Source organism: Nuphar pumila, chromosome 4 (assembly GCF_984573655.1).
Source record: "Nuphar pumila chromosome 4, dmNupPumi1.hap1.1, whole genome shotgun sequence".
NCBI classification, from domain to species: domain Eukaryota; kingdom Viridiplantae; phylum Streptophyta; class Magnoliopsida; order Nymphaeales; family Nymphaeaceae; genus Nuphar; species Nuphar pumila.
Window position 1 is genome coordinate 75343574 of NC_143252.1, and position 22460 is coordinate 75366033.

Consider the following 22460-nt stretch of genomic DNA (forward strand, 5'->3'; position numbering starts at 1 on the left):
CGTGATTGAATCACTATGAAAATTTTTAAATGGTCTTAGAAAACGTATATGCATGATTGAATCTCTATCAAATTTTTTTGACAGCATTGGAATACATATATACATGATTGAATCACTATGAATTTTTTTTCACAGCCTTTAGAACACACATATTCATGATTAAATCCCTATAAAATTTTTTTGACAGCCTCAGAACATTTATATGCATGATTGGATCTCTATAAAAAAATTTGACAGCATTGGAACACATATATGCATAATTGAAATTTAAATTTTTTTGTCAGCCTTAGAACACATATATGCATTATTGAATCTCTATCTAATTTTTTTTACAGCATTAGAACATATATATACATGATAAAATCACTATGATTTTTTTTTTACAGCCATAGAAGACATATATGCAATATAGAATTTTTATATAATTCTTTCGAGAGCCTTAGAACACATATATACATGATCGAATCTCTATGAAATTTTTTGACAGCCTTAAAACAAATATATGCATGATTAAATCACTATGATTTTTTTTTACAGCCTTAGACCACATATATGCATGATTGAATCACTATGGAATTTTTTTGACCGCATTAGAACACATATATGCATTATTCAATCACTATGAAATTTTTTTGACCCCCTTAGAACACATATATGCATGATTGAATCACTATTAAATTTTTTTGATAGCATTAGAACACATATATGCATGATTGAATCACTATGATTTTTTTTTCACAGCCTTAGAACACATATATGCATGATTGAATCACTATAATTTTTTTTTGACAGACTTAGAACACATATACGCATGATTAAATCACTATGAATTTTTTTTGACAGCCTTGGAACACATATATGTAGGATTGAATCACTGTAAAAAAATTTTGACAGCCTTAGAACATATATATGCATGATTGAATTACTATGAAATTTTTTTCACAGCCTTACAACACATATATGCTTGATTGAATCACTATGAATTTTTTTTGACAAACCTAGAACACATATATGCGTGATTGAATCACTATAAAAATTTTTTTGACAACATTAGAATACATATATGCATGATTGAATCACTATAATTTTTTTTTGACAGCATTAGAACACATATATGCTTGATTGAATAACTATAAATTTTTTTGATAGCTTTAGAACACATATATGCATGATTGAATCACTATGATGTTTTTTTACAGGATTTGGACACATATATATGCATGATTGAATCACGATAAAATTTTGATAGCCTTAGAACACATATATGCATGATTGAAATTTTTTTGACAGCATTAGAACCCATATATGCATGATTGAATCATTAGAACATATATGCTGACCAGTAGCTGTTTCACATGACCTGAACTCCGATTGCTTCAATTCTGATCGAGATGATTAAATCTGCCTCTTAGAGGTTCATTTCTTTCATAGAGATTTGTTTCCTTCATGTAGATTGACAACCATTGGATTCCTCACCAGATTGAAGATCGATTAAGAGGAGAGCTCCCGCACAGTATTGCCGGATTGATCTTCTCCACCAGTGAGGAAGGGATCCGAAGAAGAGAGGAATGCAAAGGAGAAGGAAGGAAAAGGGGAAAATCTAAAAGGGAAGAAGAGAGAAAGGAGAAGGGAGGAAAAAATGATCGATATCCCCCCTTTTTTTAAAAAAATTTTGATTCAGCTAAGCAACCGCTGATCTATGTCTCAGCAAATGCTTTAAAGTGAGTCCGACAGGTGTGGAAAGACTTCCAGCGATGCACAAAATTTTGGATAACCAAATCCTTCAGTTGTATTCACTAAATGAATACTAATGCTAATCAGGTGTCATTGATGCAAATCTGATAGACTAAAATCAAAGCATCTGATGTAAAAACAAGGAGTTTGCTATAATGTTTCATTGTATATGCGATAAGCTTAAATACACGATGCTAATGTAGGTAATACGGGAAATTGCATATAGAGAATCGATGCAATTCGATGATGCAGGCACAACAGCAAAACATACTGTAGATGCTGATGCAATATACGAAATGCAATGGCATGAAAGAAATAAAATGACATGCACATATAGTGATCAGGATGAAGAGATCCGATGCAATGTTGACTCAAACGCAGTTATGCACTGCTATACTATGTTGAATATTGGATGCAATGATGAAATGAGAAAATCATTGTATATACATAGAGGACAGATGCAACAATTAAATTCACATTAACTTTCCAGCTGATCACATGGTGTATTGACAGAATAACTAATATTTCATGGTGAATGCAGAGATTTTCAATGAAATTGATTCAGAAGCTTAGTCTTCTCAGCAGATCTAGCTGATTTCACAGCAGATCTCGTGTGATAGATGCAGATTGCAGGGAAGATGATCTACTGTGAGGATGATGTGAGGATGATATGCATGAAGTACAAAAATTTTAGAAATTATGGAATAAGAAAGAGAGAGAAGAGAAAAAAGAGAAGAGATAGAGGAGATGAGAGAAACAGGAAGATCACTCACCATGTAAGACTTGGTTAAGAAGAGATGGCCTCCAACCTTGACGCTTTGAAATGTGCAGATGGCTCCTATTGCCAGTAAAAGCAACAAAATCGGCTGATCAATAGTTGTTTCACACGACCTGAACTTCGATTGCTTCAATTCTGATCGAGACGATCAATTCTGCCTCTTAGAGGTTCATTTCTTTCATAGAGATTTGTTTCCTTCACGTAGCTTGACAACCATTGTATTCCTCGCCAGATTGAAGATCGATTGAGAGGAGAGCTCTTGCACAGTATTGCCGGATTGATCTTCTCCACCGGTGAGGAAGGAATCCGAGGAAGAGAGGAAGGCGAAGGAGGAGGGAAAAGGGGAAAATCTAGAAGGGAAGAAGAGAGAAAGGAGAAGAAGGGAGGAAAAAATGATCGATATCCCCCCCCTTTTTTTTAAAAATTTTGATCGAGAGCCTCTTTGAATTTTTTTTTTATCCTTTCTCATTCGATGCCTTCCCTCTCCTTATAAAGGAGAGGGTGGTTATTTTATTTTCAAAAGCACCCTTACTAAGTTTTGAAAATTTTAAAAACAGGGTGAATTGTAAAGATTTTCTAAAAAAACCTTTTTCTTATTTAATCTAAAGTCATTTTCATTTTGCTTTTCTTTTCTTTTTCTTTTTCTTTTTTTCTTTTTTAGAAATAAAATAAAAATTGTAAATGCTTTAAGAAATGAGATCCAGATGGAATTTTGCAAGATTTTACAAAATATTGATTTTAAAATTTGAGGATTTTGCAAAAAAGAGTTTTTGAAATAAAAGAACAAATTTTAAATTTGGATTTTAAAAATGGATCTGGATCTGAGTTTTTTGAGTAAAAATTGAATTTTGAATCTCGAACTCAGAAAATGAGAGAAATGGATCCAAATAGAGCAAATACCTGAACCATATTGATTTTGAATTTTTAGATTTATATTCAAAATAGAAGAATCTGGCTCAGAATTGGATTCAAATATCTTATTTGGATCCAGGTTTGGGACTGGTATAGAAAACGAAATTGAGCTTCAGATCCTTAATAGAGAAGTAAATCCGAGAAATGATAAAAAATTGACCCAATTGCCTTTCTGAATGACTCAAAAAGTGCAACTCAAGCTCAAAAGGATAATTTTTGAAATTTGGAAAATTTTGGGGGTTTACAGTTAGAACACATATATGCATGATGGAATAATTATCAAAATATTTTGACAGCCTTAGAACACATATATGCATGATTGAATAATTCTGAAATTGTTTTGACAGCTCTAGAACACATATATGCATGATGGAATCACTATCCAATTTTTTAGACAGCCTTAGAACACATATATGCATGATTGAATCACTATGATTTTTTTTGACAGCCTTACAATACATATATACATGATGGAATCACTACGAACTTATTTTGACAGCCTTAGAACACATATATGCATGATTGCATCACTATGAATTTATTTTGACAGCCTTAGAACACATATATGCACAATTGAATCACTATGATTTTTCTTTTACAACCGTAGAACACATATACGCATTATTGAAGGACTGATTTTTTTTTACTACCATAGGACAGATATATGCATGATCAAATCACTATGATATTTTTTTCAAAGCCTTAGAACACATATACGCATGATTAAATCACTATGAATTTTTTTTGACAGCCTTGGAACACATATATGTAGGATTGAATCACTGTAAAAAAATTTTGACAGCCTTAGAACATATATATGCATGATTGAATTACTATGAAATTTTTTTCACAGCCTTACAACACATATATGCTTGATTGAATCACTATGAATTTTTTTTGACAAACCTAGAACACATATATGCGTGATTGAATCACTATAAAAATTTTTTTGACAACATTAGAATACATATATGCATGATTGAATCACTATAATTTTTTTTTGACAGCATTAGAACACATATATGCTTGATTGAATAACTATAAATTTTTTTGATAGCTTTAGAACACATATATGCATGATTGAATCACTATGATGTTTTTTTACAGGATTTGGACACATATATATGCATGATTGAATCACGATAAAATTTTGATAGCCTTAGAACACATATATGCATGATTGAAATTTTTTTGACAGCATTAGAACCCATATATGCATGATTGAATCATTAGAACATATATGCTGACCAGTAGCTGTTTCACATGACCTGAACTCCGATTGCTTCAATTCTGATCGAGATGATTAAATCTGCCTCTTAGAGGTTCATTTCTTTCATAGAGATTTGTTTCCTTCATGTAGATTGACAACCATTGGATTCCTCACCAGATTGAAGATCGATTAAGAGGAGAGCTCCCGCACAGTATTGCCGGATTGATCTTCTCCACCAGTGAGGAAGGGATCCGAAGAAGAGAGGAATGCAAAGGAGAAGGAAGGAAAAGGGGAAAATCTAAAAGGGAAGAAGAGAGAAAGGAGAAGGGAGGAAAAAATGATCGATATCCCCCCTTTTTTTAAAAAAATTTTGATTCAGCTAAGCAACCGCTGATCTATGTCTCAGCAAATGCTTTAAAGTGAGTCCGACAGGTGTGGAAAGACTTCCAGCGATGCACAAAATTTTGGATAACCAAATCCTTCAGTTGTATTCACTAAATGAATACTAATGCTAATCAGGTGTCATTGATGCAAATCTGATAGACTAAAATCAAAGCATCTGATGTAAAAACAAGGAGTTTGCTATAATGTTTCATTGTATATGCGATAAGCTTAAATACACGATGCTAATGTAGGTAATACGGGAAATTGCATATAGAGAATCGATGCAATTCGATGATGCAGGCACAACAGCAAAACATACTGTAGATGCTGATGCAATATACGAAATGCAATGGCATGAAAGAAATAAAATGACATGCACATATAGTGATCAGGATGAAGAGATCCGATGCAATGTTGACTCAAACGCAGTTATGCACTGCTATACTATGTTGAATATTGGATGCAATGATGAAATGAGAAAATCATTGTATATACATAGAGGACAGATGCAACAATTAAATTCACATTAACTTTCCAGCTGATCACATGGTGTATTGACAGAATAACTAATATTTCATGGTGAATGCAGAGATTTTCAATGAAATTGATTCAGAAGCTTAGTCTTCTCAGCAGATCTAGCTGATTTCACAGCAGATCTCGTGTGATAGATGCAGATTGCAGGGAAGATGATCTACTGTGAGGATGATGTGAGGATGATATGCATGAAGTACAAAAATTTTAGAAATTATGGAATAAGAAAGAGAGAGAAGAGAAAAAAGAGAAGAGATAGAGGAGATGAGAGAAACAGGAAGATCACTCACCATGTAAGACTTGGTTAAGAAGAGATGGCCTCCAACCTTGACGCTTTGAAATGTGCAGATGGCTCCTATTGCCAGTAAAAGCAACAAAATCGGCTGATCAATAGTTGTTTCACACGACCTGAACTTCGATTGCTTCAATTCTGATCGAGACGATCAATTCTGCCTCTTAGAGGTTCATTTCTTTCATAGAGATTTGTTTCCTTCACGTAGCTTGACAACCATTGTATTCCTCGCCAGATTGAAGATCGATTGAGAGGAGAGCTCTTGCACAGTATTGCCGGATTGATCTTCTCCACCGGTGAGGAAGGAATCCGAGGAAGAGAGGAAGGCGAAGGAGGAGGGAAAAGGGGAAAATCTAGAAGGGAAGAAGAGAGAAAGGAGAAGAAGGGAGGAAAAAATGATCGATATCCCCCCCCTTTTTTTTAAAAATTTTGATCGAGAGCCTCTTTGAATTTTTTTTTTATCCTTTCTCATTCGATGCCTTCCCTCTCCTTATAAAGGAGAGGGTGGTTATTTTATTTTCAAAAGCACCCTTACTAAGTTTTGAAAATTTTAAAAACAGGGTGAATTGTAAAGATTTTCTAAAAAAACCTTTTTCTTATTTAATCTAAAGTCATTTTCATTTTGCTTTTCTTTTCTTTTTCTTTTTCTTTTTTTCTTTTTTAGAAATAAAATAAAAATTGTAAATGCTTTAAGAAATGAGATCCAGATGGAATTTTGCAAGATTTTACAAAATATTGATTTTAAAATTTGAGGATTTTGCAAAAAAGAGTTTTTGAAATAAAAGAACAAATTTTAAATTTGGATTTTAAAAATGGATCTGGATCTGAGTTTTTTGAGTAAAAATTGAATTTTGAATCTCGAACTCAGAAAATGAGAGAAATGGATCCAAATAGAGCAAATACCTGAACCATATTGATTTTGAATTTTTAGATTTATATTCAAAATAGAAGAATCTGGCTCAGAATTGGATTCAAATATCTTATTTGGATCCAGGTTTGGGACTGGTATAGAAAACGAAATTGAGCTTCAGATCCTTAATAGAGAAGTAAATCCGAGAAATGATAAAAAATTGACCCAATTGCCTTTCTGAATGACTCAAAAAGTGCAACTCAAGCTCAAAAGGATAATTTTTGAAATTTGGAAAATTTTGGGGGTTTACAGTTAGAACACATATATGCATGATGGAATAATTATCAAAATATTTTGACAGCCTTAGAACACATATATGCATGATTGAATAATTCTGAAATTGTTTTGACAGCTCTAGAACACATATATGCATGATGGAATCACTATCCAATTTTTTAGACAGCCTTAGAACACATATATGCATGATTGAATCACTATGATTTTTTTTGACAGCCTTACAATACATATATACATGATGGAATCACTACGAACTTATTTTGACAGCCTTAGAACACATATATGCATGATTGCATCACTATGAATTTATTTTGACAGCCTTAGAACACATATATGCACAATTGAATCACTATGATTTTTCTTTTACAACCGTAGAACACATATACGCATTATTGAAGGACTGATTTTTTTTTACTACCATAGGACAGATATATGCATGATCAAATCACTATGATATTTTTTTCAAAGCCTTAGAACACATATACGCATGATTAAATCACTATGAATTTTTTTTGACAGCCTTGGAACACATATATGTAGGATTGAATCACTGTAAAAAAATTTTGACAGCCTTAGAACATATATATGCATGATTGAATTACTATGAAATTTTTTTCACAGCCTTACAACACATATATGCTTGATTGAATCACTATGAATTTTTTTTGACAAACCTAGAACACATATATGCGTGATTGAATCACTATAAAAATTTTTTTGACAACATTAGAATACATATATGCATGATTGAATCACTATAATTTTTTTTTGACAGCATTAGAACACATATATGCTTGATTGAATAACTATAAATTTTTTTGATAGCTTTAGAACACATATATGCATGATTGAATCACTATGATGTTTTTTTACAGGATTTGGACACATATATATGCATGATTGAATCACGATAAAATTTTGATAGCCTTAGAACACATATATGCATGATTGAAATTTTTTTGACAGCATTAGAACCCATATATGCATGATTGAATCATTAGAACATATATGCTGACCAGTAGCTGTTTCACATGACCTGAACTCCGATTGCTTCAATTCTGATCGAGATGATTAAATCTGCCTCTTAGAGGTTCATTTCTTTCATAGAGATTTGTTTCCTTCATGTAGATTGACAACCATTGGATTCCTCACCAGATTGAAGATCGATTAAGAGGAGAGCTCCCGCACAGTATTGCCGGATTGATCTTCTCCACCAGTGAGGAAGGGATCCGAAGAAGAGAGGAATGCAAAGGAGAAGGAAGGAAAAGGGGAAAATCTAAAAGGGAAGAAGAGAGAAAGGAGAAGGGAGGAAAAAATGATCGATATCCCCCCTTTTTTTAAAAAAATTTTGATTCAGCTAAGCAACCGCTGATCTATGTCTCAGCAAATGCTTTAAAGTGAGTCCGACAGGTGTGGAAAGACTTCCAGCGATGCACAAAATTTTGGATAACCAAATCCTTCAGTTGTATTCACTAAATGAATACTAATGCTAATCAGGTGTCATTGATGCAAATCTGATAGACTAAAATCAAAGCATCTGATGTAAAAACAAGGAGTTTGCTATAATGTTTCATTGTATATGCGATAAGCTTAAATACACGATGCTAATGTAGGTAATACGGGAAATTGCATATAGAGAATCGATGCAATTCGATGATGCAGGCACAACAGCAAAACATACTGTAGATGCTGATGCAATATACGAAATGCAATGGCATGAAAGAAATAAAATGACATGCACATATAGTGATCAGGATGAAGAGATCCGATGCAATGTTGACTCAAACGCAGTTATGCACTGCTATACTATGTTGAATATTGGATGCAATGATGAAATGAGAAAATCATTGTATATACATAGAGGACAGATGCAACAATTAAATTCACATTAACTTTCCAGCTGATCACATGGTGTATTGACAGAATAACTAATATTTCATGGTGAATGCAGAGATTTTCAATGAAATTGATTCAGAAGCTTAGTCTTCTCAGCAGATCTAGCTGATTTCACAGCAGATCTCGTGTGATAGATGCAGATTGCAGGGAAGATGATCTACTGTGAGGATGATGTGAGGATGATATGCATGAAGTACAAAAATTTTAGAAATTATGGAATAAGAAAGAGAGAGAAGAGAAAAAAGAGAAGAGATAGAGGAGATGAGAGAAACAGGAAGATCACTCACCATGTAAGACTTGGTTAAGAAGAGATGGCCTCCAACCTTGACGCTTTGAAATGTGCAGATGGCTCCTATTGCCAGTAAAAGCAACAAAATCGGCTGATCAATAGTTGTTTCACACGACCTGAACTTCGATTGCTTCAATTCTGATCGAGACGATCAATTCTGCCTCTTAGAGGTTCATTTCTTTCATAGAGATTTGTTTCCTTCACGTAGCTTGACAACCATTGTATTCCTCGCCAGATTGAAGATCGATTGAGAGGAGAGCTCTTGCACAGTATTGCCGGATTGATCTTCTCCACCGGTGAGGAAGGAATCCGAGGAAGAGAGGAAGGCGAAGGAGGAGGGAAAAGGGGAAAATCTAGAAGGGAAGAAGAGAGAAAGGAGAAGAAGGGAGGAAAAAATGATCGATATCCCCCCCCTTTTTTTTAAAAATTTTGATCGAGAGCCTCTTTGAATTTTTTTTTTATCCTTTCTCATTCGATGCCTTCCCTCTCCTTATAAAGGAGAGGGTGGTTATTTTATTTTCAAAAGCACCCTTACTAAGTTTTGAAAATTTTAAAAACAGGGTGAATTGTAAAGATTTTCTAAAAAAACCTTTTTCTTATTTAATCTAAAGTCATTTTCATTTTGCTTTTCTTTTCTTTTTCTTTTTCTTTTTTTCTTTTTTAGAAATAAAATAAAAATTGTAAATGCTTTAAGAAATGAGATCCAGATGGAATTTTGCAAGATTTTACAAAATATTGATTTTAAAATTTGAGGATTTTGCAAAAAAGAGTTTTTGAAATAAAAGAACAAATTTTAAATTTGGATTTTAAAAATGGATCTGGATCTGAGTTTTTTGAGTAAAAATTGAATTTTGAATCTCGAACTCAGAAAATGAGAGAAATGGATCCAAATAGAGCAAATACCTGAACCATATTGATTTTGAATTTTTAGATTTATATTCAAAATAGAAGAATCTGGCTCAGAATTGGATTCAAATATCTTATTTGGATCCAGGTTTGGGACTGGTATAGAAAACGAAATTGAGCTTCAGATCCTTAATAGAGAAGTAAATCCGAGAAATGATAAAAAATTGACCCAATTGCCTTTCTGAATGACTCAAAAAGTGCAACTCAAGCTCAAAAGGATAATTTTTGAAATTTGGAAAATTTTGGGGGTTTACAGTTAGAACACATATATGCATGATGGAATAATTATCAAAATATTTTGACAGCCTTAGAACACATATATGCATGATTGAATAATTCTGAAATTGTTTTGACAGCTCTAGAACACATATATGCATGATGGAATCACTATCCAATTTTTTAGACAGCCTTAGAACACATATATGCATGATTGAATCACTATGATTTTTTTTGACAGCCTTACAATACATATATACATGATGGAATCACTACGAACTTATTTTGACAGCCTTAGAACACATATATGCATGATTGCATCACTATGAATTTATTTTGACAGCCTTAGAACACATATATGCACAATTGAATCACTATGATTTTTCTTTTACAACCGTAGAACACATATACGCATTATTGAAGGACTGATTTTTTTTTACTACCATAGGACAGATATATGCATGATCAAATCACTATGATATTTTTTTCAAAGCCTTAGAACACATATACGCATGATTAAATCACTATGAATTTTTTTTGACAGCCTTGGAACACATATATGTAGGATTGAATCACTGTAAAAAAATTTTGACAGCCTTAGAACATATATATGCATGATTGAATTACTATGAAATTTTTTTCACAGCCTTACAACACATATATGCTTGATTGAATCACTATGAATTTTTTTTGACAAACCTAGAACACATATATGCGTGATTGAATCACTATAAAAATTTTTTTGACAACATTAGAATACATATATGCATGATTGAATCACTATAATTTTTTTTTGACAGCATTAGAACACATATATGCTTGATTGAATAACTATAAATTTTTTTGATAGCTTTAGAACACATATATGCATGATTGAATCACTATGATGTTTTTTTACAGGATTTGGACACATATATATGCATGATTGAATCACGATAAAATTTTGATAGCCTTAGAACACATATATGCATGATTGAAATTTTTTTGACAGCATTAGAACCCATATATGCATGATTGAATCATTAGAACATATATGCTGACCAGTAGCTGTTTCACATGACCTGAACTCCGATTGCTTCAATTCTGATCGAGATGATTAAATCTGCCTCTTAGAGGTTCATTTCTTTCATAGAGATTTGTTTCCTTCATGTAGATTGACAACCATTGGATTCCTCACCAGATTGAAGATCGATTAAGAGGAGAGCTCCCGCACAGTATTGCCGGATTGATCTTCTCCACCAGTGAGGAAGGGATCCGAAGAAGAGAGGAATGCAAAGGAGAAGGAAGGAAAAGGGGAAAATCTAAAAGGGAAGAAGAGAGAAAGGAGAAGGGAGGAAAAAATGATCGATATCCCCCCTTTTTTTAAAAAAATTTTGATTCAGCTAAGCAACCGCTGATCTATGTCTCAGCAAATGCTTTAAAGTGAGTCCGACAGGTGTGGAAAGACTTCCAGCGATGCACAAAATTTTGGATAACCAAATCCTTCAGTTGTATTCACTAAATGAATACTAATGCTAATCAGGTGTCATTGATGCAAATCTGATAGACTAAAATCAAAGCATCTGATGTAAAAACAAGGAGTTTGCTATAATGTTTCATTGTATATGCGATAAGCTTAAATACACGATGCTAATGTAGGTAATACGGGAAATTGCATATAGAGAATCGATGCAATTCGATGATGCAGGCACAACAGCAAAACATACTGTAGATGCTGATGCAATATACGAAATGCAATGGCATGAAAGAAATAAAATGACATGCACATATAGTGATCAGGATGAAGAGATCCGATGCAATGTTGACTCAAACGCAGTTATGCACTGCTATACTATGTTGAATATTGGATGCAATGATGAAATGAGAAAATCATTGTATATACATAGAGGACAGATGCAACAATTAAATTCACATTAACTTTCCAGCTGATCACATGGTGTATTGACAGAATAACTAATATTTCATGGTGAATGCAGAGATTTTCAATGAAATTGATTCAGAAGCTTAGTCTTCTCAGCAGATCTAGCTGATTTCACAGCAGATCTCGTGTGATAGATGCAGATTGCAGGGAAGATGATCTACTGTGAGGATGATGTGAGGATGATATGCATGAAGTACAAAAATTTTAGAAATTATGGAATAAGAAAGAGAGAGAAGAGAAAAAAGAGAAGAGATAGAGGAGATGAGAGAAACAGGAAGATCACTCACCATGTAAGACTTGGTTAAGAAGAGATGGCCTCCAACCTTGACGCTTTGAAATGTGCAGATGGCTCCTATTGCCAGTAAAAGCAACAAAATCGGCTGATCAATAGTTGTTTCACACGACCTGAACTTCGATTGCTTCAATTCTGATCGAGACGATCAATTCTGCCTCTTAGAGGTTCATTTCTTTCATAGAGATTTGTTTCCTTCACGTAGCTTGACAACCATTGTATTCCTCGCCAGATTGAAGATCGATTGAGAGGAGAGCTCTTGCACAGTATTGCCGGATTGATCTTCTCCACCGGTGAGGAAGGAATCCGAGGAAGAGAGGAAGGCGAAGGAGGAGGGAAAAGGGGAAAATCTAGAAGGGAAGAAGAGAGAAAGGAGAAGAAGGGAGGAAAAAATGATCGATATCCCCCCCCTTTTTTTTAAAAATTTTGATCGAGAGCCTCTTTGAATTTTTTTTTTATCCTTTCTCATTCGATGCCTTCCCTCTCCTTATAAAGGAGAGGGTGGTTATTTTATTTTCAAAAGCACCCTTACTAAGTTTTGAAAATTTTAAAAACAGGGTGAATTGTAAAGATTTTCTAAAAAAACCTTTTTCTTATTTAATCTAAAGTCATTTTCATTTTGCTTTTCTTTTCTTTTTCTTTTTCTTTTTTTCTTTTTTAGAAATAAAATAAAAATTGTAAATGCTTTAAGAAATGAGATCCAGATGGAATTTTGCAAGATTTTACAAAATATTGATTTTAAAATTTGAGGATTTTGCAAAAAAGAGTTTTTGAAATAAAAGAACAAATTTTAAATTTGGATTTTAAAAATGGATCTGGATCTGAGTTTTTTGAGTAAAAATTGAATTTTGAATCTCGAACTCAGAAAATGAGAGAAATGGATCCAAATAGAGCAAATACCTGAACCATATTGATTTTGAATTTTTAGATTTATATTCAAAATAGAAGAATCTGGCTCAGAATTGGATTCAAATATCTTATTTGGATCCAGGTTTGGGACTGGTATAGAAAACGAAATTGAGCTTCAGATCCTTAATAGAGAAGTAAATCCGAGAAATGATAAAAAATTGACCCAATTGCCTTTCTGAATGACTCAAAAAGTGCAACTCAAGCTCAAAAGGATAATTTTTGAAATTTGGAAAATTTTGGGGGTTTACAGTTAGAACACATATATGCATGATGGAATAATTATCAAAATATTTTGACAGCCTTAGAACACATATATGCATGATTGAATAATTCTGAAATTGTTTTGACAGCTCTAGAACACATATATGCATGATGGAATCACTATCCAATTTTTTAGACAGCCTTAGAACACATATATGCATGATTGAATCACTATGATTTTTTTTGACAGCCTTACAATACATATATACATGATGGAATCACTACGAACTTATTTTGACAGCCTTAGAACACATATATGCATGATTGCATCACTATGAATTTATTTTGACAGCCTTAGAACACATATATGCACAATTGAATCACTATGATTTTTCTTTTACAACCGTAGAACACATATACGCATTATTGAAGGACTGATTTTTTTTTACTACCATAGGACAGATATATGCATGATCAAATCACTATGATATTTTTTTCAAAGCCTTAGAACACATATACGCATGATTAAATCACTATGAATTTTTTTTGACAGCCTTGGAACACATATATGTAGGATTGAATCACTGTAAAAAAATTTTGACAGCCTTAGAACATATATATGCATGATTGAATTACTATGAAATTTTTTTCACAGCCTTACAACACATATATGCTTGATTGAATCACTATGAATTTTTTTTGACAAACCTAGAACACATATATGCGTGATTGAATCACTATAAAATTTTTTTTGACAACATTAGAATACATATATGCATGATTGAATCACTATAATTTTTTTTTGACAGCATTAGAACACATATATGCTTGATTGAATAACTATAAATTTTTTTGATAGCTTTAGAACACATATATGCATGATTGAATCACTATGATGTTTTTTTACAGGATTTGGACACATATATATGCATGATTGAATCACGATAAAATTTTGATAGCCTTAGAACACATATATGCATGATTGAAATTTTTTTGACAGCATTAGAACCCATATATGCATGATTGAATCATTAGAACATATATGCTGACCAGTAGCTGTTTCACATGACCTGAACTCTGATTGCTTCAATTCTGATCGAGATGATTAAATATGCCTCTTAGAGGTTCATTTCTTTCATAGAGATTTGTTTCCTTCATGTAGATTGACAACCATTGGATTCCTCACCAGATTGAAGATCGATTAAGAGGAGAGCTCCCGCACAGTATTGCCGGATTGATGTTCTCCACCAGTGAGGAAGGGATCCGAAGAAGAGAGGAATGCAAAGGAGAAGGAAGGAAAAGGGGAAAATCTAAAAGGGAAGAAGAGAGAAAGGAGAAGGGAGGAAAAAATGATCGATATCCCCCCTTTTTTTAAAAAAATTTTGATTCAGCTAAGCAACCGCTGATCTATGTCTCAGCAAATGCTTTAAAGTGAGTCCGACAGGTGTGGAAAGACTTCCAGCGATGCACAAAATTTTGGATAACCAAATCCTTCAGTTGTATTCACTAAATGAATACTAATGCTAATCAGGTGTCATTGATGCAAATCTGATAGACTAAAATCAAAGCATCTGATGTAAAAACAAGGAGTTTGCTATAATGTTTCATTGTATATGCGATAAGCTTAAATACACGATGCTAATGTAGGTAATACGGGAAATTGCATATAGAGAATCGATGCAATTCGATGATGCAGGCACAACAGCAAAACATACTGTAGATGCTGATGCAATATACGAAATGCAATGGCATGAAAGAAATAAAATGACATGCACATATAGTGATCAGGATGAAGAGATCCGATGCAATGTTGACTCAAACGCAGTTATGCACTGCTATACTATGTTGAATATTGGATGCAATGATGAAATGAGAAAATCATTGTATATACATAGAGGACAGATGCAACAATTAAATTCACATTAACTTTCCAGCTGATCACATGGTGTATTGACAGAATAACTAATATTTCATGGTGAATGCAGAGATTTTCAATGAAATTGATTCAGAAGCTTAGTCTTCTCAGCAGATCTAGCTGATTTCACAGCAGATCTCGTGTGATAGATGCAGATTGCAGGGAAGATGATCTACTGTGAGGATGATGTGAGGATGATATGCATGAAGTACAAAAATTTTAGAAATTATGGAATAAGAAAGAGAGAGAAGAGAAAAAAGAGAAGAGATAGAGGAGATGAGAGAAACAGGAAGATCACTCACCATGTAAGACTTGGTTAAGAAGAGATGGCCTCCAACCTTGACGCTTTGAAATGTGCAGATGGCTCCTATTGCCAGTAAAAGCAACAAAATCGGCTGATCAATAGTTGTTTCACACGACCTGAACTTCGATTGCTTCAATTCTGATCGAGACGATCAATTCTGCCTCTTAGAGGTTCATTTCTTTCATAGAGATTTGTTTCCTTCACGTAGCTTGACAACCATTGTATTCCTCGCCAGATTGAAGATCGATTGAGAGGAGAGCTCTTGCACAGTATTGCCGGATTGATCTTCTCCACCGGTGAGGAAGGAATCCGAGGAAGAGAGGAAGGCGAAGGAGGAGGGAAAAGGGGAAAATCTAGAAGGGAAGAAGAGAGAAAGGAGAAGAAGGGAGGAAAAAATGATCGATATCCCCCCCCTTTTTTTTTAAAAATTTTGATCGAGAGCCTCTTTGAATTTTTTTTTTATCCTTTCTCATTCGATGCCTTCCCTCTCCTTATAAAGGAGAGGGTGGTTATTTTATTTTCAAAAGCACCCTTACTAAGTTTTGAAAATTTTAAAAACAGGGTGAATTGTAAAGATTTTCTAAAAAAACCTTTTTCTTATTTAATCTAAAGTCATTTTCATTTTGCTTTTCTTTTCTTTTTCTTTTTCTTTTTTTCTTTTTTAGAAATAAAATAAAAAATGTAAATGCTTTAAGAAATGAGATCCAGATGGAATTTTGCAAGATTTTACAAAATATTGATTTTAAAATTTGAGGATTTTGCAAAAAAGAGTTTTTGAAATAAAAGAACAAATTTTAAATTTGGATTTTAAAAATGGATCTGGATCTGAGTTTTTTGAGTAAAAATTGAATTTTGAATCTCGAACTCAGAAAATGAGAGAAATGGATCCAAATAGAGCAAATACCTGAACCATATTGATTTTGAATTTTTAGATTTATATTCAAAATAGAAGAATCTGGCTCAGAATTGGATTCAAATATCTTATTTGGATCCAGGTTTGGGACTGGTATAGAAAACGAAATTGAGCTTCAGATCCTTAATAGAGAAGTAAATCCGAGAAATGATAAAAAATTGACCCAATTGCCTTTCTGAATGACTCAAAAAGTGCAACTCAAGCTCAAAAGGATAATTTTTGAAATTTGGAAAATTTTGGGGGTTTACAGTTAGAACACATATATGCATGATGGAATAATTATCAAAATATTTTGACAGCCTTAGAACACATATATGCATGATTGAATAATTCTGAAATTGTTTTGACAGCTCTAGAACACATATATGCATGATGGAATCACTATCCAATTTTTTAGACAGCCTTAGAACACATATATGCATGATTGAATCACTATGATTTTTTTTGACAGCCTTACAATACATATATACATGATGGAATCACTACGAACTTATTTTGACAGCCTTAGAACACATATATGCATGATTGCATCACTATGAATTTATTTTGACAGCCTTAGAACACATATATGCACAATTGAATCACTATGATTTTTCTTTTACAACCGTAGAACACATATACGCATTATTGAAGGACTGATTTTTTTTTACTACCATAGGACAGATATATGCATGATCAAATCACTATGATATTTTTTTCAAAGCCTTAGAACACATATACGCATGATTAAATCACTATGAATTTTTTTTGACAGCCTTGGAACACATATATGTAGGATTGAATCACTGTAAAAAAAATTTGACAGCCTTAGAACATATATATGCATGATTGAATTACTATGAAATTTTTTTCACAGCCTTACAACACATATATGCTTGATTGAATCACTATGAATTTTTTTTGACAAACCTAGAACACATATATGCGTGATTGAATCACTATAAAATTTTTTTTGACAACATTAGAATACATATATGCATGATTGAATCACTATAATTTTTTTTTGACAGCATTAGAACACATATATGCTTGATTGAATAACTATAAATTTTTTTGATAGCTTTAGAACACATATATGCATGATTGAATCACTATGATGTTTTTTTACAGGATTTGGACACATATATATGCATGATTGAATCACGATAAAATTTTGATAGCCTTAGAACACATATATGCATGATTGAAATTTTTTTGACAGCATTAGAACCCATATATGCATGATTGAATCATTAGAACATATATGCTGACCAGTAGCTGTTTCACATGACCTGAACTCTGATTGCTTCAATTCTGATCGAGATGATTAAATATGCCTCTTAGAGGTTCATTTCTTTCATAGAGATTTGTTTCCTTCATGTAGATTGACAACCATTGGATTCCTCACCAGATTGAAGATCGATTAAGAGGAGAGCTCCCGCACAGTATTGCCGGATTGATGTTCTCCACCAGTGAGGAAGGGATCCGAAGAAGAGAGGAATGCAAAGGAGAAGGAAGGAAAAGGGGAAAATCTAAAAGGGAAGAAGAGAGAAAGGAGAAGGGAGGAAAAAATGATCGATATCCCCCCTTTTTTTAAAAAAATTTTGATTCAGCTAAGCAACCGCTGATCTATGTCTCAGCAAATGCTTTAAAGTGAGTCCGACAGGTGTGGAAAGACTTCCAGCGATGCACAAAATTTTGGATAACCAAATCCTTCAGTTGTATTCACTAAATGAATACTAATGCTAATCAGGTGTCATTGATGCAAATCTGATAGACTAAAATCAAAGCATCTGATGTAAAAACAAGGAGTTTGCTATAATGTTTCATTGTATATGCGATAAGCTTAAATACACGATGCTAATGTAGGTAATACGGGAAATTGCATATAGAGAATCGATGCAATTCGATGATGCAGGCACAACAGCAAAACATACTGTAGATGCTGATGCAATATACGAAATGCAATGGCATGAAAGAAATAAAATGACATGCACATATAGTGATCAGGATGAAGAGATCCGATGCAATGTTGACTCAAACGCAGTTATGCACTGCTATACTATGTTGAATATTGGATGCAATGATGAAATGAGAAAATCATTGTATATACATAGAGGACAGATGCAACAATTAAATTCACATTAACTTTCCAGCTGATCACATGGTGTATTGACAGAATAACTAATATTTCATGGTGAATGCAGAGATTTTCAATGAAATTGATTCAGAAGCTTAGTCTTCTCAGCAGATCTAGCTGATTTCACAGCAGATCTCGTGTGATAGATGCAGATTGCAGGGAAGATGATCTACTGTGAGGATGATGTGAGGATGATATGCATGAAGTACAAAAATTTTAGAAATTATGGAATAAGAAAGAGAGAGAAGAGAAAAAAGAGAAGAGATAGAGGAGATGAGAGAAACAGGAAGATCACTCACCATGTAAGACTTGGTTAAGAAGAGATGGCCTCCAACCTTGACGCTTTGAAATGTGCAGATGGCTCCTATTGCCAGTAAAAGCAACAAAATCGGCTGATCAATAGTTGTTTCACACGACCTGAACTTCGATTGCTTCAATTCTGATCGAGACGATCAATTCTGCCTCTTAGAGGTTCATTTCTTTCATAGAGATTTGTTTCCTTCACGTAGCTTGACAACCATTGTATTCCTCGCCAGATTGAAGATCGATTGAGAGGAGAGCTCTTGCACAGTATTGCCGGATTGATCTTCTCCACCGGTGAGGAAGGAATCCGAGGAAGAGAGGAAGGCGAAGGAGGAGGGAAAAGGGGAAAATCTAGAAGGGAAGAAGAGAGAAAGGAGAAGAAGGGAGGAAAAAATGATCGATATCCCCCCCCTTTTTTTTAAAAATTTTGATCGAGAGCCTCTTTGAATTTTTTTTTTATCCTTTCTCATTCGATGCCTTCCCTCTCCTTATAAAGGAGAGGGTGGTTATTTTATTTTCAAAAGCACCCTTACTAAGTTTTGAAAATTTTAAAAACAGGGTGAATTGTAAAGATTTTCTAAAAAAACCTTTTTCTTATTTAATCTAAAGTCATTTTCATTTTGCTTTTCTTTTCTTTTTCTTTTTCTTTTTTTCTTTTTTAGAAATAAAATAAAAAATGTAAATGCTTTAAGAAATGAGATCCAGATGGAATTTTGCAAGATTTTACAAAATATTGAATTTAAAATTTGAGGATTTTGCAAAAAAGAGTTTTTGAAATAAAAGAACAAATTTTAAATTTGGATTTTAAAAATGGATCTGGATCTAAGTTTTTTGAGTAAAAATTGAATTTTGAATCTCGAACTCAGAAAATGAGAGAAATGGATCCAAATAGAGCAAATACCTGAACCATATTGATTTTGAATTTTTAGATTTATATTCAAAATAGAAGAATCTGGCTCAGAATTGGATTCAAATATCTTATTTGGATCCAGGTTTGGGACTGGTATAGAAAACGAAATTGAGCTTCAGATCCTTAATAGAGAAGTAAATCCGAGAAATGATAAAAAATTGACCCAATTGCCTTTCTGAATGACTCAAAAAGTGCAACTCAAGCTCAAAAGGATAATTTTTGAAATTTGGAAAATTTGGGGGGTTTACAGTTAGAACACATATATGCATGATGGAATAATTATCAAAATATTTTGACAGCCTTAGAACACATATATGCATGATTGAATAATTCTGAAATTGTTTTGACAGCTCTAGAACACATATATGCATGATGGAATCACTATCCAATTTTTTAGACAGCCTTAGAACACATATATGCATGATTGAATCACTATGATTTTTTTTGACAGCCTTACAATACATATATACATGATGGAATCACTACGAACTTATTTTGACAGCCTTAGAACACATATATGCATGATTGCATCACTATGAATTTATTTTGACAGCCTTAGAACACATATATGCACAATTGAATCACTATGATTTTTCTTTTACAACCGTAGAACACATATACGCATTATTGAAGGATTGATTTTTTTTTACTACCATAGGACAGATATATGCATGATCAAATCACTATGATATTTTTTTCAAAGCCTTAGAACACTTATATGCATGATTGAATCACTATGATTTTTTTTTTAGATCCTTAGAACATATATATGCATGATTGAATCTCTATAAAAAAATTTGACAACCTTAGAACACATATATGCATCATTGAACTTTAAATTTTTTTGACAACCTTAGAACACATATATGCATGATCACTGTGAAATTTTTGTGACAGCCTTAGAAAAAATATATGCATGATTGAATAACTACAAAATTTTTTTGATAGCCATAGCACATATATCCATGATTGAATCACTCTAATTTTTTTTTACAACACTAAAACACATATATGCATGATTGAATCACTATGAATTTTTTTCGATAGCCTTAGAACACATATATGAATGATTGTGTCTCTATGAATTTTTTTTTACAGCATTAGAACATATATGCATGATTGAATCACTATGAATTTTTTTTGACAGCCTTAGAACACATATATGTATGCTTGAATTTCAAATTTTTTTGACAGCGCATGATTAAATCACTATGAAATTTTTGTGACAGTCTTAGAATACATATATAAATGATTCCACTACAAATTTTTTAAGACAACATTAGAACAATGATATGCTTGATTGAATCACTACAAATTTTTTGTGACATCCTTAAAACACATATATGCATCATTGAATCACTATGAATTTTTTTTTACAGCCATAGAACACATATATCAACGATTGAATCACTATGAAATTTTTTTGGCAGGCTTACAACACATATATTTAAGATTGAATCACTATGAAATTTTTTTGACAGCCTTAGAACACATATATGCATGGTTGAATAATTGTAAAAATTTTTTACAGCCTTAGAACACATATATGCTTGATTGAATCACTATAATTTTTTTTTCGCAGCCATAGAACACATATATGCATGATTGAATCACTATAAATTTTTTTTAACAGCATTAGAACAAATATATGCATCATCGAATCACTATAAATAATTTTTGACAACGTTACAATAAATATGTGCATGATTAAATCACTATGAATTTTTTTTGACAGCCTTAGGACAAATATATGCAAGATTGTATCACTATGAATTTTTTTGACAGCCTTAGAACATATTTAAGCATGATTGAATAATTATGAAACTTTTTTGATAGCCGTAGAACACATATATGCATGATGGAATTACTATGATTTTCTTTTTACTGCCATAAAACGCATATATGCATGATTGAATCAATATGAATTTTTTTTTATAGCCTTAGAACACATATATGCATGATGGAATCACTATGAACTTTTTTTCAAAGCCTTCAAAGCCTTAGAACACATATATGCATGATTGAATCACTATGATTTTTTTTTATAGCCTTAAAACATATGTATGCATGATTGAATCACTATTAAATTTTTTTTACAACCGTAGAACACATATATACATTAATGAATCACTATAAAATTTTTTGAACAACCATAGGACAAATATATACATGATTGAATCACTATGAAATTTTTTTCACAGCCTTAGAACACACATATTCATGATTAAATCCCTATAATTTTTTTTTGACAGCCTCAGAACATATATATGCATGATTGGATCTCTATAAAAAAAATTGACAGCATTAGAACACATATATGCATGATTGAAATTTAAATTTTTTTGACAGCCTTAGAACACATATATGCATTATTGAAT